The sequence below is a fragment of the Gouania willdenowi genome, chromosome 5, assembly GCF_900634775.1.
Source record: "Gouania willdenowi chromosome 5, fGouWil2.1, whole genome shotgun sequence".
Lineage (NCBI taxonomy): Eukaryota > Metazoa > Chordata > Actinopteri > Blenniiformes > Gobiesocidae > Gouania > Gouania willdenowi.
The window spans coordinates 32837181-32849909 of NC_041048.1; the positions used below are offsets into that span (position 1 = coordinate 32837181).

The following is a 12729-nucleotide window of genomic DNA, read 5'->3' on the forward strand; positions in this document are numbered from 1 at the left end:
CAACATGTTCCAGTCCCTCTTCTATCCAATCCAGACAAAGTTTCTAGACACGGTCAACACTCTGTGTGGGCGGATTCCTCAGGTTTTCCTCAAACAAGTGGAAAAGACAATGAGGAAGATGTTTGAGGACAAAGTGGTGCATCATGTGAAACCGCACAAATGAAGGACAGAGGAAAAAAAAGGGACTCCTGCTGTGTGAGAATGGTGGAATGTGAGTCAAATCAGCTCTGTGATCCAACTGTTTTATCTGTGGTTTGCAGCGCACCAACTGGAATGAGATCCTGTGGTGATGGTAGGATTATTAAGCCTATATTACATAAAGAAGCATACAGTGCTGGTCAGTGATGCAGAATGGGCTGTCCTTAATGTAGTCTTTATCTCAAAATCCCAAATATGTGTGTTAAAGAGTATTTTACGATATAGTAAATAACATGGAATCATTGTGTAATTGAAGTAAAAAACTAAATATTCTGTCAACTCGAGTGTAAAAGGCACCATTTTAAAAGTTGCCTTTTTAGTGTTTTTATTTTTTTCCATAAAACAATGTCTCATCCTCACTGTGAGGTGGGTTACACAAAAGCAGCTTCAGTATCTTTTACTGTTAGAAACTTTTTATATAAAAATATTACAGTTACTTCAACAACCTCTTTGTTTTTCTGGATGAATGAGATAAGTAATAATGGAAACGTATTAATGCCACTCTTACTGAAATGATTTGAAAGGAGGGAAACACCTGAAGTTTTATTCATAAGGCTGACATTACGCTGTCATTGTCTGTCATTAGCATGAATAAGGTGTTATGAAGGCTGTCATTAAGTGTCCTTCACTAAATTATAACACTTTTAGAGCTATGTTGGCATTTTTGGGGTTAGGTAGTGTGATCTAGTGGGGTTAGGTAGGGTTAGGATCACGTTTGGGGTCAATTGCATTTTTCAGTTACAATTACATTTTCAATTACAATGACAGTCATTTATTTAAACTCAATTACAATGTAATTATGATTACGACAGCAACATGTTTTTTAATTACATTGACAATTATAACGACGCCATAATTGTAATTCATTATCAATTACGTGATTACAATCATAATTAACCCCAACCCCATATTGACAGTGTAATGTCAGCCTCATGTATAAACCCTAAAGTAAAGTGTTACTGAAAGGAGAGGAAATCATTATTAACGGATAGAGATAATTATATTCAACTACATTCTTACCGTGAGTTCTTCTGCCTCTTTGCCAGACGAGGAGGACAGTGATTTGTTTGCCAATTTTCTTCTAGTTTGTTCCAAGTATGAATGAACTAAAAAGACCTCGATGCATCCCTTTACGCGCCTCCACATCCCATAATGCAATGCGCAAAACCTTTCCGACATGTCAACAAACGACTGTTTTTAGCCGAGATCAAAAATAGGCTTCGAGGAGTATTTTCAACGACTTATTGATCTTTGAGGTCCACACTGTGTCTTTTGGCACGTTTCCATTGGTGGTATTGGTTCTACAGGGCTCCTCGCTTTCTGGACCACATAATGTTATTCTGCAGCGTTTCCATTGACCACCAACCTGATATACGAAACCACTCCACGGATTGCACTTTTGTGCTGCCATCCTCACAAGATCACCAACAAAAATCAATGGTGGCCAAAAGCTTCCTCTGTGTGTGAGTTGATGACTGTACGCTGTGATGATTCTCTGAACCAATCAGTGTCTGCTTTGTGCCTACGTCACATTTTCAGACCAGGGCTGCTTTTTTTGGAGCCTCAATGAAAAAGGTACTAAAAAATACAGCACCAGGTGCCACTGAGGAGGTACTTTTTCCCAGTGGAAACGCGTAAAAAGAGAGGAGAGCCGAGCTGATACCGCCAGTGGAAACACGGCATTTATCTGTTAAACAATGATCGTCTCCAGCAGCTTTAACTTCAATCCTGCATTTTGATCTGTTACAGTAAACATATTTGTTCTTTGTAAGTATTGAACCTGTTTTTCTACATTTCCAGGGTTTAACATACTGAACGATTGATTGATTCTCTAAGTGGTTTATTTGGTCAGTGAAAGGTTTGTTGACGCCTCCTTTGGACTCAGGTTTCTGTTGGTTTGCTGAACATTGGGCTGTTTCTCCAGGATCAGATGAACCAGTATGGTGTGCTTCATGGGTGTTAGAGGATGCTTCTGAAACGTAATCAGACTGGCTTTTGTTGAACTCTCAGCTAAAACTACACCAACAACGGACATGCATCTCAGACTCCATTGCCATCTCATTGATCCAGAAAAAGATGGTTATTTTCTAAACGTTCCTCACAGGAAATAGCTTGAAATGTGAGGAGAATGTGTTTCCTAAAAGCCACTCACAGTATTCTACAGATAAAACTTTAAATGTTGAAAACTGAATGTTAAAAATGCACTTGAATGGAATCGGATTAGGATGGGTGTTTGTCCCCCACAATGCAACGCTAGCCTAGAAGTGGTGGCTTTTTTTTTGTCTGTTTGTTTTTACATAATACAGAAGACTATGTGTCATATAAATAGCCTAGACACGTGTGTGCGTGTGTGTGTGTGTGCTTCAGATGTTTGTGAGATGTGTGGATGAGTACAAGAGCTTTATGTTTGAACTTTACTATAATTGTGGTCTTCTGAAAAACGAAGTATCAAACCATTCATTGTACAAGCTGAACAATGACTGTTTCTAAATAAAGCAATGCAATGTGCTGAGTCATCTCTGCCTCCATGACAAGTGTAATTTTCTCATTGATTCTTCAAATCCCTTTTTATAGACTTTCTTTATGCAGAGTTTGTAGTCGGCACAGATCGTGTCCTATTTTTAATGAATAATCACCAGGCTTCTGCAGACATTTACACAACAACAAATTACATTTCTCAGTTCACTGGACAATGTGAAAAGCATTTGACTTGCTGAGAATCCACAAAGATGCAAAAAGCCACAAAAAAGTCCAAATCTTGCATGGCCCTTAGGGGAAAGGATTGTTACTACGGTAACTTCCATTTACCATCCGGATAAATAGATGATTTTGTTTAGCTGAAAATGTTGCAGGATCTGGGTGTCATCACTATTAAAATTTATCTTTTTATGTCATTTACCTGTATGGGGTTTGCACATAATTAAACCATATATATATATATATATATATATGTATGTTTTTTTTTTTTTAAAAGTTGAATAAATGTAGAGTCATTTCAGAATCTCCTAAAATATTCTCTCATGTTTACACAACTGTTTGATATTGTTTTAGTTCAGTCTTATTCAGAGTTAGTTATGCTTTGCACACCTAACTACACAAACAAACATGTGCATTCGTTTGTAAACCATTTCATGTGTGCAGATGTCCATGTCAAACCTACTGGGAGACCACTGGGAACCCTTAGATTGTAAAGGATCATTATAGGAAAAATGAACTCTGACAAAGCTCTGGTGTAAAATAATATTAATAACTGGCTCAAGTATTAAATAAATAAATACTTTGTAAATTATTTTTTAAAAATCTAGGTAAGTAGTCATATATCAACATATCTCCATAAAACCAGATTTGGAATGTTTGCATTGTTTAAATTTCATGTTATATAAATAATCTCCATGTGAACTGATGAAGAAACATCCCAGTGATTAAGATGATCTCAGGTTCTAATGGAAAGCACACAAAGCATTTCACCAAGTTTGATTTCTTAAGATATTATTTTTTATTTATTTATAGTTGAAATGAAAGCAGTCAGAGTAAACACTACTACTACTGCTGTCTCATTCTGTGCAGTGGTGATGAACATCTGGAACAGTCTGATTCTCCTCTGAAGTGAATCTGTAATCACACACAAGACGTTTTACAGGCACTAGTACAGTAATTAACATCTATTTTTATATTAAATGTGTGTTCAAACGAGAGGCTTTGCTTACATTGTTTTTGGTTGATTGATAGAAGTCTTTCTTCATCTCTGTCTTGTGCTGATGTTTGTGTGCTCCTGTCCTCCATCTTTCTTCTCCTCCATCAGTGGATTCTGGTGGTCAAGTCCAACATTTTACAGGTGTTAGTAAAACGTGACGTCTATTTATACATTAAATATGTGATCAGTGTCTTTTTGTGTAAATGAGAGGATTTACTTACATTGTTTTGGTTAATAAAAGTATTTCTTCTTCTCCATTGGTAGATGCTGTCACTCCCATCCTCCATCTTTCTTCTCCTCCTTCATCAGTGGATGTTGGCGTTCCTCTCCGACATTTTACAGGCGTTAGTAAAACATGACGTCTATTTATACTATAAACATGTGATCAGTGTCTTTTTGTGTAAATGAGAAGTTTTACTTACATTGTTTTGGTTAATATTGTTTCTTTCCTCTGCTGATATCTCCTCCTGGGGCTGATTGTGGGACACTTTTGGATGCTGGTGCTCCCCCATTTTTCTCCCCCTCCTCCTCCTCCTCCATTGGTAGATGATGGTACTCTTCCATCTTCCTTGATCTCCATCAGTGGATTCTGGTGTTTAAGTCCAACATTTTACAGGCATTATTAGAAAGTCATTTTTTACAATAAACGTGTCCAGTGTCTTTCTGTGTAAACGAGAGGTTTTACTTACATTGTTTTGGTTAATAAAAGTATTTCTTCTTCTCCATTGGTAGATGCTGGCACTCCCGTCCTCCATCTTTCTTCTTCTCCTCCATCAGTGGATGTTGGCGTTCCTCTCTGACATTTTACAGGCGTTAGTAAAACGTGACGTCTATTTATACATTAAACATGCGAGTGTCTTTCTGTGTAAATGAGAAGTTATACTTACATTGCTATGATTAGTAAAAGTATTTCTCCTCGTCCATTGGTAGATCCTGGCACTTCATCTTTTTTCTAGTCCTCCATCAGTGGATGTTGGCGTTCCTCTGCACCATTTTCCAGGCATTAGTAAAACGTGATGTCCATTTTTTGAATAATAATGTTTTCTTTGTAAATGAGTTTTACTTACATTGTTTTGGTTAATATTGTTTCTTTCCTCTGCTGGCGTCTCCTCCTGGGGCTGATTGTGGGACACTGTGGTGGACAATTTACAGGTTTTAGTGTAAAGGAACATCTATTTCTCTCTTTTTTTTTTTTTAATCAATGACAGCATTTTTGCAATAAAAAAAGTTTAGTGTCTTTCTGTGTAATTGAGAGGTTTTGCTTACATTGTTTTGGTTAATATTGTTTCTTTCCTCTGCTGATATCTCCTCCTGGGGCTGATTATGGGACACTTTTGGATGCTGGTGGTCCCCCATTTTTCTCCTCCTCCTCCTCCATTGGTAGATGATGGTACTCTTCCATCTTCCATGTTCTCAATCAGTGAATTCTGGTGGTCAAGTCCAACATTTTACAGGCATTAATTATAAAGTAATGTCATTTTTTACAATAAACGTGTCCAGTGTCTTTCTGTGTAAATGAGAGGTTTTACTTACATTGTTTTGGTTAATAAAAGTATTTCTTCTCCTCCATTGGTAGATGCTGTCACTCCCGTCCTCCATCTTTCTTCTCCTCCTTCATCAGTGGATGTTGGCGTTCCTCTCCGACATTTTACAGGCGTTAGTAAAACATGACGTCTATTTATACTATAAACATGTGATCAGTGTCTTTTTGTGTAAATGAGAAGTTATACTTACATTGTTTTGGTTAATATTGTTTCTTTCCTCTGCTGGCGTCTCCTCCTGGGGATGATTGTGGAACACTGTGGTGGACAATTTAGAGGTTTTAGTGTAAAGGAACATCTATTTCTCTCTTTTTTTTTTAACAATGACAGTATTTTTACAATAAAAAATATGTTCAGTGTCTTTCTGTGTAAATGAGACGCTTTACTTACATAGTTTTGATTGTTAGAAGTCGTCTTTCGTCTTCATCCTCTGCTGAGGTCTCTTGTGTCTCTAACATGCTGGGAATAAAAACGTAATCTCTAAACTCTAAACAACCTAACTATACCTAAACATATTTACCTGTTTACGAGAGTGACGGGAGAATTACGCCCACTGTGGCCCGTCATAAAGAAACAAAAAATTAAATCTACAATCTAAAAAGGTCCAGGTGTCAGACGTTACCCGGGACATCAGAAGCCCCGCAAGACGCAAAGGCCAGCTGTGATTAATCACCTAAATTAACTATTCACAAAAGGGTGATATTATATACTCAAGCTTTGGCGTGAATGTAACCAAAGGCTAAACTAATCCAGCCAGACGCAAGGACTAGCTGTGAAAGACATGTTTAAACAAGGAACTCATCTAGAAAAACATGAAACAGAAGACTCTAAGATGAGTCAGAATTGTCACCTCACCAAGGCCTCTTGGTCCCAGACTCACACCGACAGTCAGAGCTGAACGATGGAGGTTTCTCAGAACTTACCTGTGGCCCAGCCTGGGTCTAAACCCAGAGGGTCAGCCCAGCGAGGGTCGGTCCAGCCTGGATCCAAGCCTGGATCCGAGCCCGGAGGGTCGGACCAGCGAGGGTCTGTCCAGGGTGGAAACAAAACCGGAGGGTCGGCCCGGCCTGGGACCGAACCCTCGGGCTCGGCCCAGCCTGCGACCAAACCCTCGGGCTCGGCCCAGCTTGCGACTCGACCCTCGGGTTCGGCCCAGCCTGCGAACCGACCCTCGGGTTCGGCCCAGCTTACGACCCGACCCTCGGGTTCGGCCCAGCCTGCGAACCGACCCTCAGGTTCGGCCCAGCTTGCGACTCGACCCTCGGGTTCGGCCCAGCCTGCGACCGAACCCTCGGGCTCGGCCCAGCCTGCGACCCAACCCTCGGGTTCGGCCCAGCTTACGACCCAACCCTCGGGTTCGGCCCAGCCAGCGACCCAACCCTCGGGTTCGGCCCAGCCAGCGACCCAACCCTCGGGTTCGGCCCAGCCAGCGACCCAACCCTCGGGTTCGGCCCAGCCTGCGACCCAACCCTCGGGCTCGGCCCAGCTTACGACACAACCCTCGGGTTCGGCCCAGCCAGCGACCCAACCCTCGGGTTCGGCCCAGCCAGCGACCCAACCCTCGGGCTCGGCCCAGCCTGCGACCCAACCCTCGGGCTGACCCATACCTGAAATAAACAACAAAAAAAAATATTTAACGAACAGTAATATTTAAACATATTTATTTCACTACATTGTAAATGTAATGAAATAAAAAGTTTTTAAAGCTCTTTTTTAACTGAAACATGTTTGGACCTTCCTTTAGACGTACATTTACACTGTTATACGGTCTCACATACAGAAACACCAAATATTTTTGTTGTTTGTAGAATGTCAGTTAGTGTGTTGACACTATTTAACAGGTTCACCATGAAGCTAAAGCCGAGTCCAAATATTAAACATTTCAAAAGATGGTACAACAACAGTTTTTAAGAGGTACAGGCATGAGGGAGATGTTGAGTGGCATTGAGTATTAAGAGTATGTATATGTATATATATATATACACACACACACACACACACACACACAATTGTTCTATTGTTTTGTATATTGTATTATTATTATTATTATTATTATTATCTTATATTTTTCTTTATTTGTTTTTCAAGGGCTTAACGGGTAACTTGGGATGATATTTTGTGATGTACATGCTGTGCACTTTTAATGCATACTGTATATATATTACATTTATACTGTCTTAGTACAATGAAGATTGCCACTGTAAGTCATTAGTTTAGATTAGAAGAAGGAGCAGTAGTTTATAAGTTACACTTCTGTATTTGATGTTTTATGTTCAAATTTATGCTCTTTTTTTCCCCCATTTTTATTATTTTGTTTGCATATTCAAAAATAAACAATTCAATTCAATTTAATTCCCCTTATAAAGTTTAGTTTATCCTTCCTTCAGGAGGGCTAATGATGGTCACAATAAAGCAAAAATAATAAATGTATTTGTTTATTTCTTGGAAGATTAACACATTCATAGCTGTGCAAAAAGATTGCACTATGTAGTGATAAACTTTGACAACATATACAGATAAAACATAAATAAACATTTAATTTGTGCAGTGATGACTGTATCACTGGATGTTTAGCACTGCTATTTTTTTTTTTTTTTTAAAGAATTTTATTTATTGATTCATTGATTACTTATTTTCTATTTTGATATGGACAGCACAATGACATTGGACAACTTTTAATTGTTTTAACGTGTGCTAATTTGTAACACTTGTCCACAGGAGGATTTTGAAAAACAAATTAAATAAGAGGGGGAAAAATAAGCCATTTAAATTTAAATATGGAGACATTTTAAGAAAGTAATCAATGTGGGAAATAAAGTATGTATCTGTAAATAAATGAAGTAAATATTCAAGCACAAACAATGCAAACAGTATCCATGGAAACTACATTTCACCCACCTCATTGGCTGCTTCAAAAACAAACCAAAACAAATAGTTCACTATCAATTTTATCTAGAAAAATATGAAGTGAAACTCGACTTTAAATTATCTATGAACTAAAGTACAAATTTACATTAAATCTACCTCAGTCAGTACAGGACTTAAATAAATCTACTTTTTGTTTTTTTTTAAATAAATAATTACACCTCAGCAAAACAGTCGGAACAGCCCAAACGCTCACTAAAAGTGTCACATCAGAGTAAAATTATTACAAAAGTCAAAGAAACACATGACAAATCAGCATTTCTTGATTTTCGTTATGTTAAAACCATTTTCTGTCGGCCTATATTATAAAATATTAACGTCTCAGGCCCCGAACCTGGTTTAGACAGACCTATAGATTATAAATCATAATATATGTTTAACTTTTCAGTGCTAAAATGATGAAATAAGGCCTATCAGGTGAGAATAATTAAAACGTGTCTTACCTTGAGCCATGCGCAGGGCCATGGTTCACTTTTCTGGTCTCGTCGTCTTATAAGTCCTTTTTCTGAAGTTCTGGTCCTGGTCTGAAGTTCTTCTTCTGGTCGTGTAGAGGTCTTCTGATGACTTTTCTCAGTGTTTTTTTAGAGTTTTTCTCTCCTTTCTCAGCTCAAATATGCTCACAGATGCTAACAGCTCTCCTCTCAACGTCTCTCGCTGCTCGCTAAGAACGTTAAAGTTCAGCAGGTGAATTTAAATGCCGCATCCAACTCGTTTCCATGGCTACGACCTCACGCAACTTTACGTAAAATCTTTTTTTTTTTTTTTTTTTAAACTTTTCAAGTTACACTGTCTATTTTTGTTTTTATTTGTGAGCAATACACAAATAATGGCTATCTTAACGTTTTATATGAGCTATAAAAAATAAAATAATTTACGTAAGGTGAAACGTTCAGTTTTACGACGCACGTGACCACTTTTCACGTTCTGTCTGTTGCGTAAAATTCATAGCAATCGCCCGGTTTCACACGGACTCTGAACGCACCACCGAGATCACGTTCGTCCAATGTTTTCCTATGGACGACCAAACCTGCCAAAATTAAAAAAATAAATGAATAAAATAATAAAAGTAAAAATAAATACAAAACAAAAAATTCAATGTTTTATATGTATAGTGTAAATGAATACAAGTTAAAAAAAAGAGTTTATGTATTATATTTGAATTTTTTTTTTTATTTCCACTTTTATCTTTCAATCTATTTTATTTGATTTTTTAACAATCATTTTTTTGTTTTTGCATTTTTTTTGCATGCATTTATTCAATGATGTATTTATATTTTTACTTTTGTATTTTATCCCACTTATATTTATTTATTTCTATTTAATTTAAAATTTTCCTCCTTATTTATTTATTTATTTATTTTTTTACGTGTAGTTATTTATTCGGCAGGTTTGTTCCCACGCATTTTTCAACCTTGGGGTCTTGACCCCAGGTGTGGTCGCTTGGAGTTTAAATGGAGTTGCCTGAATTGTCTAGTAATTGATGAAAAAAAAGAATAAAACAATAATAAATATGCAACTTTATTCTATACTTTCACTTTGTCAAGTATAAATCTGGTTATTAATATTAATATTAATATTAATATTAATAATAAAAGCTCTTCATCATTCTGTGAATAATGGGGATTTGGTTGGTTTGATGAGGTTTAGTCAGTTTAGTCCCATTGGTGTGTGAATGTTAGTGTGAATGGGTGAATGAGCAGATAAGTAAAGTGCTTTGAGAATTTCATTGTAGGGATAAAGCTATATATAAATCAAGTACATTTACCATTTAATAAATAAACACAAACACAAATGTTATGTTGGTTCATTAAACACCACATATGTATTTAATTATACAAAAATACTATAAACATGAAGCCGATTGTGTGTCATGTTTAATTTGACTCTCTTTCAGCAGCTCAGTCAGTTCTAGGCCTGTACAACATCATTTATTGTAAGAGTGGGGTCAGGTTTAACTTTTTATTTTATATTTAGCATTTTTGGAATGTCAGTGCTAAAAATAAAATTTTCGTGTTTTTAATTGATTTAATTTTTGAAGCATTAATATTATAGTATACAATTGCAAAGTTTTAGTGAAAGTGATTAGTACACATTCAGAGCCAAAAATGCAACACGATGAATATTTTGCCTAATAATTTATTTCGATGTTTCGGTTTCAGCCAAAAAAATTCATTTTAGTGCATCCCTTATGGAAACTCCAGCATCATGTTTCATTTAAATCCTAAAAAAAGAAACAATATCACAGCACAATGTGAATGATCTCTGCCTGCTGTTAAAATGTCGTCATCCAGAGAACTTATTAACTAATTTATTCTGTATTATTTTATCTGCACTGTGCTGTAAGTTAGCGGGTCAGAAAATTAATATATGTGTTGTAAGTTATAACCATCCAGTCTTTTTAAAACTTTTTTTTTTTTTTGGTTTAAAGACAAAAACAAATCATGTTTTAGTAAAATATAAATATTTCTGGCAGAAGGTTGCAGGATCAGTGCCAACATAGCTCTAAAGGTGTCATAATTTAGCAAACGACACTTAATGACAGCCTTCATGACACCTTATTCATGCTAATGACAGACATTGACAGTGTAATGTCAGCCTTATGTATAAGACTTCAAGTGCTACCCTCCAGTGCCTACCCAAGAGTGGATTGATATTTTGATTTTTTTTTTAAATTATAATATAATTATGAATGATTTATTTTTCCATTTTTGATAGCCTACAGTACCTCTAAGTTTGAAAGTGTCAGCAATTTTTGCTTTTCATAGCCCAAATGACTAAACATCACTATTTCCTGGTACGGCACAGTCTCACTCTGCTGTAATGTAGGAGGAGGCCACGCCCTCTCCCAAAAGCACATTGCTGCTCTGCCTCTGGCTCCATAGCATGTTTTTATGTGTTTGCGCATGCGCAGTCATTTCCCCAAGATGACAACCATTTACGTAAACAGGCAGCTCTCTACACTGCCTTTGGACGTAACCGTGCTATGCTAAATGCTATACATATGTTCAGAGTGCATTAGTGAATTGATACAGCTTGGCCGCTGCTGCTCCGTTCTCTAGCTAGTGGGCAGAATATAACACTAGCGGCAGGGTGACAGTGGTAGAGACAATAGAGAAACTTTCTTTTGAGGAAAAACGACAGCTTTTAAAAGATGGGAGACCAACACCTGAGTCGTATTCCATAAAACGTGTTATGTTGAAACTCTGAGTATGTTGGGGCTCAAATGAGGGAAACTCTGAGTATCCCATTCCTAAACGTGACGTTCTTCTTTGAGTATATTACCATGGCAACATTGTCTGTGAACTAAACCTGGTCACTGGCAGGTTTTATCAAAGAAACCCTGGGTTTCTACCTGGCTCCGCCCACCTGAAGACCGTTTCTGAACACTTTAATGAACCTTGACACTCTTCTCTGAAACACATTAGTACCATCACACACCACAAACGTGCTCACATCATTACTAATGTTATGTTGCTTTACATTTATTTTATTTATTTTTATTAAAACAAACTGTAGTTTCTTTGTAACATTGTGAATACAGAGCATTAAGTGAAAGACACAGAGGTTGATCTGCATTAAAACATCTACTGACGTCTGTAGTAAAGTTCCCTGGATACAAACCTGTGGACAATGTAAAGGGAGGGATGACAAAGGAAATTAATACACATTGAAGACTCGGTTGTTGTTTCATACTGTACAATACAGTTACAACATATGGTGGTGTAGTGAATTATGACACCGCTCTTAGAAGCATAGGGTTGTAGATTCACGTCCAGCTTCAGTCCTTTTTGTTATCACATATTTTTTGGACATTGAGATGACTCTGGCTACAATTTTGCATTCAAAATCATAATAAATGATGAGATATCAAGTGGCAGTCACTGTCTTTATAGCCAGTGTAACGTAGGGCTCTCTATGTAGCCATCATATGTTGCTGCTACGTTTCTCAAGACACATTTTATTCGTATTATTCCCCACTCGTCACTTAAATCAGTGGACTGAACGCACCTTCAGTGACTATAGTGACTTAAATCACCAGTGATTTAAACCACTATAGTCACTGAAGGTGCGTTCAGTGTGAACATCTTTAGAACAGGTTCATAATCTTCAAAAGCCGGCCTATTTTACCCATCCGGGTGAATAAATCACTCGCTTCCGAGTGGTTGCCATGGTAGTTCGTGTAACTGTCGATCCATGATGATGGCTTTTTATCGCGCGCGTGCACGTAACTAATGTGGAATGTGGAAACCAAGAGTAAAAAAGGTCTGTCACTTATTCATTTCAATTGTCGTAGTATGTATGCAAATTTTGAACACATTAATCAGAATCAGAATCAGAAGTGTTTTAAGTGTTCCATGTACAGTTTTAAGG

The 12729-nt window shown here is 37.3% G+C and overlaps 1 protein-coding gene and 1 long non-coding RNA gene across 4 annotated transcripts in view; one reads left to right on the forward strand and one right to left on the reverse strand.

Moving 5' to 3' along the window:
* The window catches only part of LOC114464078 (hydroperoxide isomerase ALOXE3-like), a 1091527-nt gene that overhangs the window by 762464 nt on the left and 316334 nt on the right, over positions 1–12729 (forward strand). The gene's annotated exons all lie outside the window — the stretch shown is intronic.
* LOC114464096 (uncharacterized) lies at positions 4634–6471 on the reverse strand. 2 transcript variants are annotated; one of them, XR_003674147.1, is made up of 6 exons: positions 5824–6471; positions 5627–5691; positions 5159–5319; positions 4960–5024; positions 4780–4876; positions 4634–4686 (listed from the first exon to the last, which is right to left on the reverse strand). It is a non-coding gene; the product is annotated as an uncharacterized LOC114464096 (long non-coding RNA). The 2 variants fall into 2 exon arrangements; XR_003674146.1 differs by lacking the exons at positions 5627–5691; positions 5824–6471 and adding an exon at positions 5426–5614.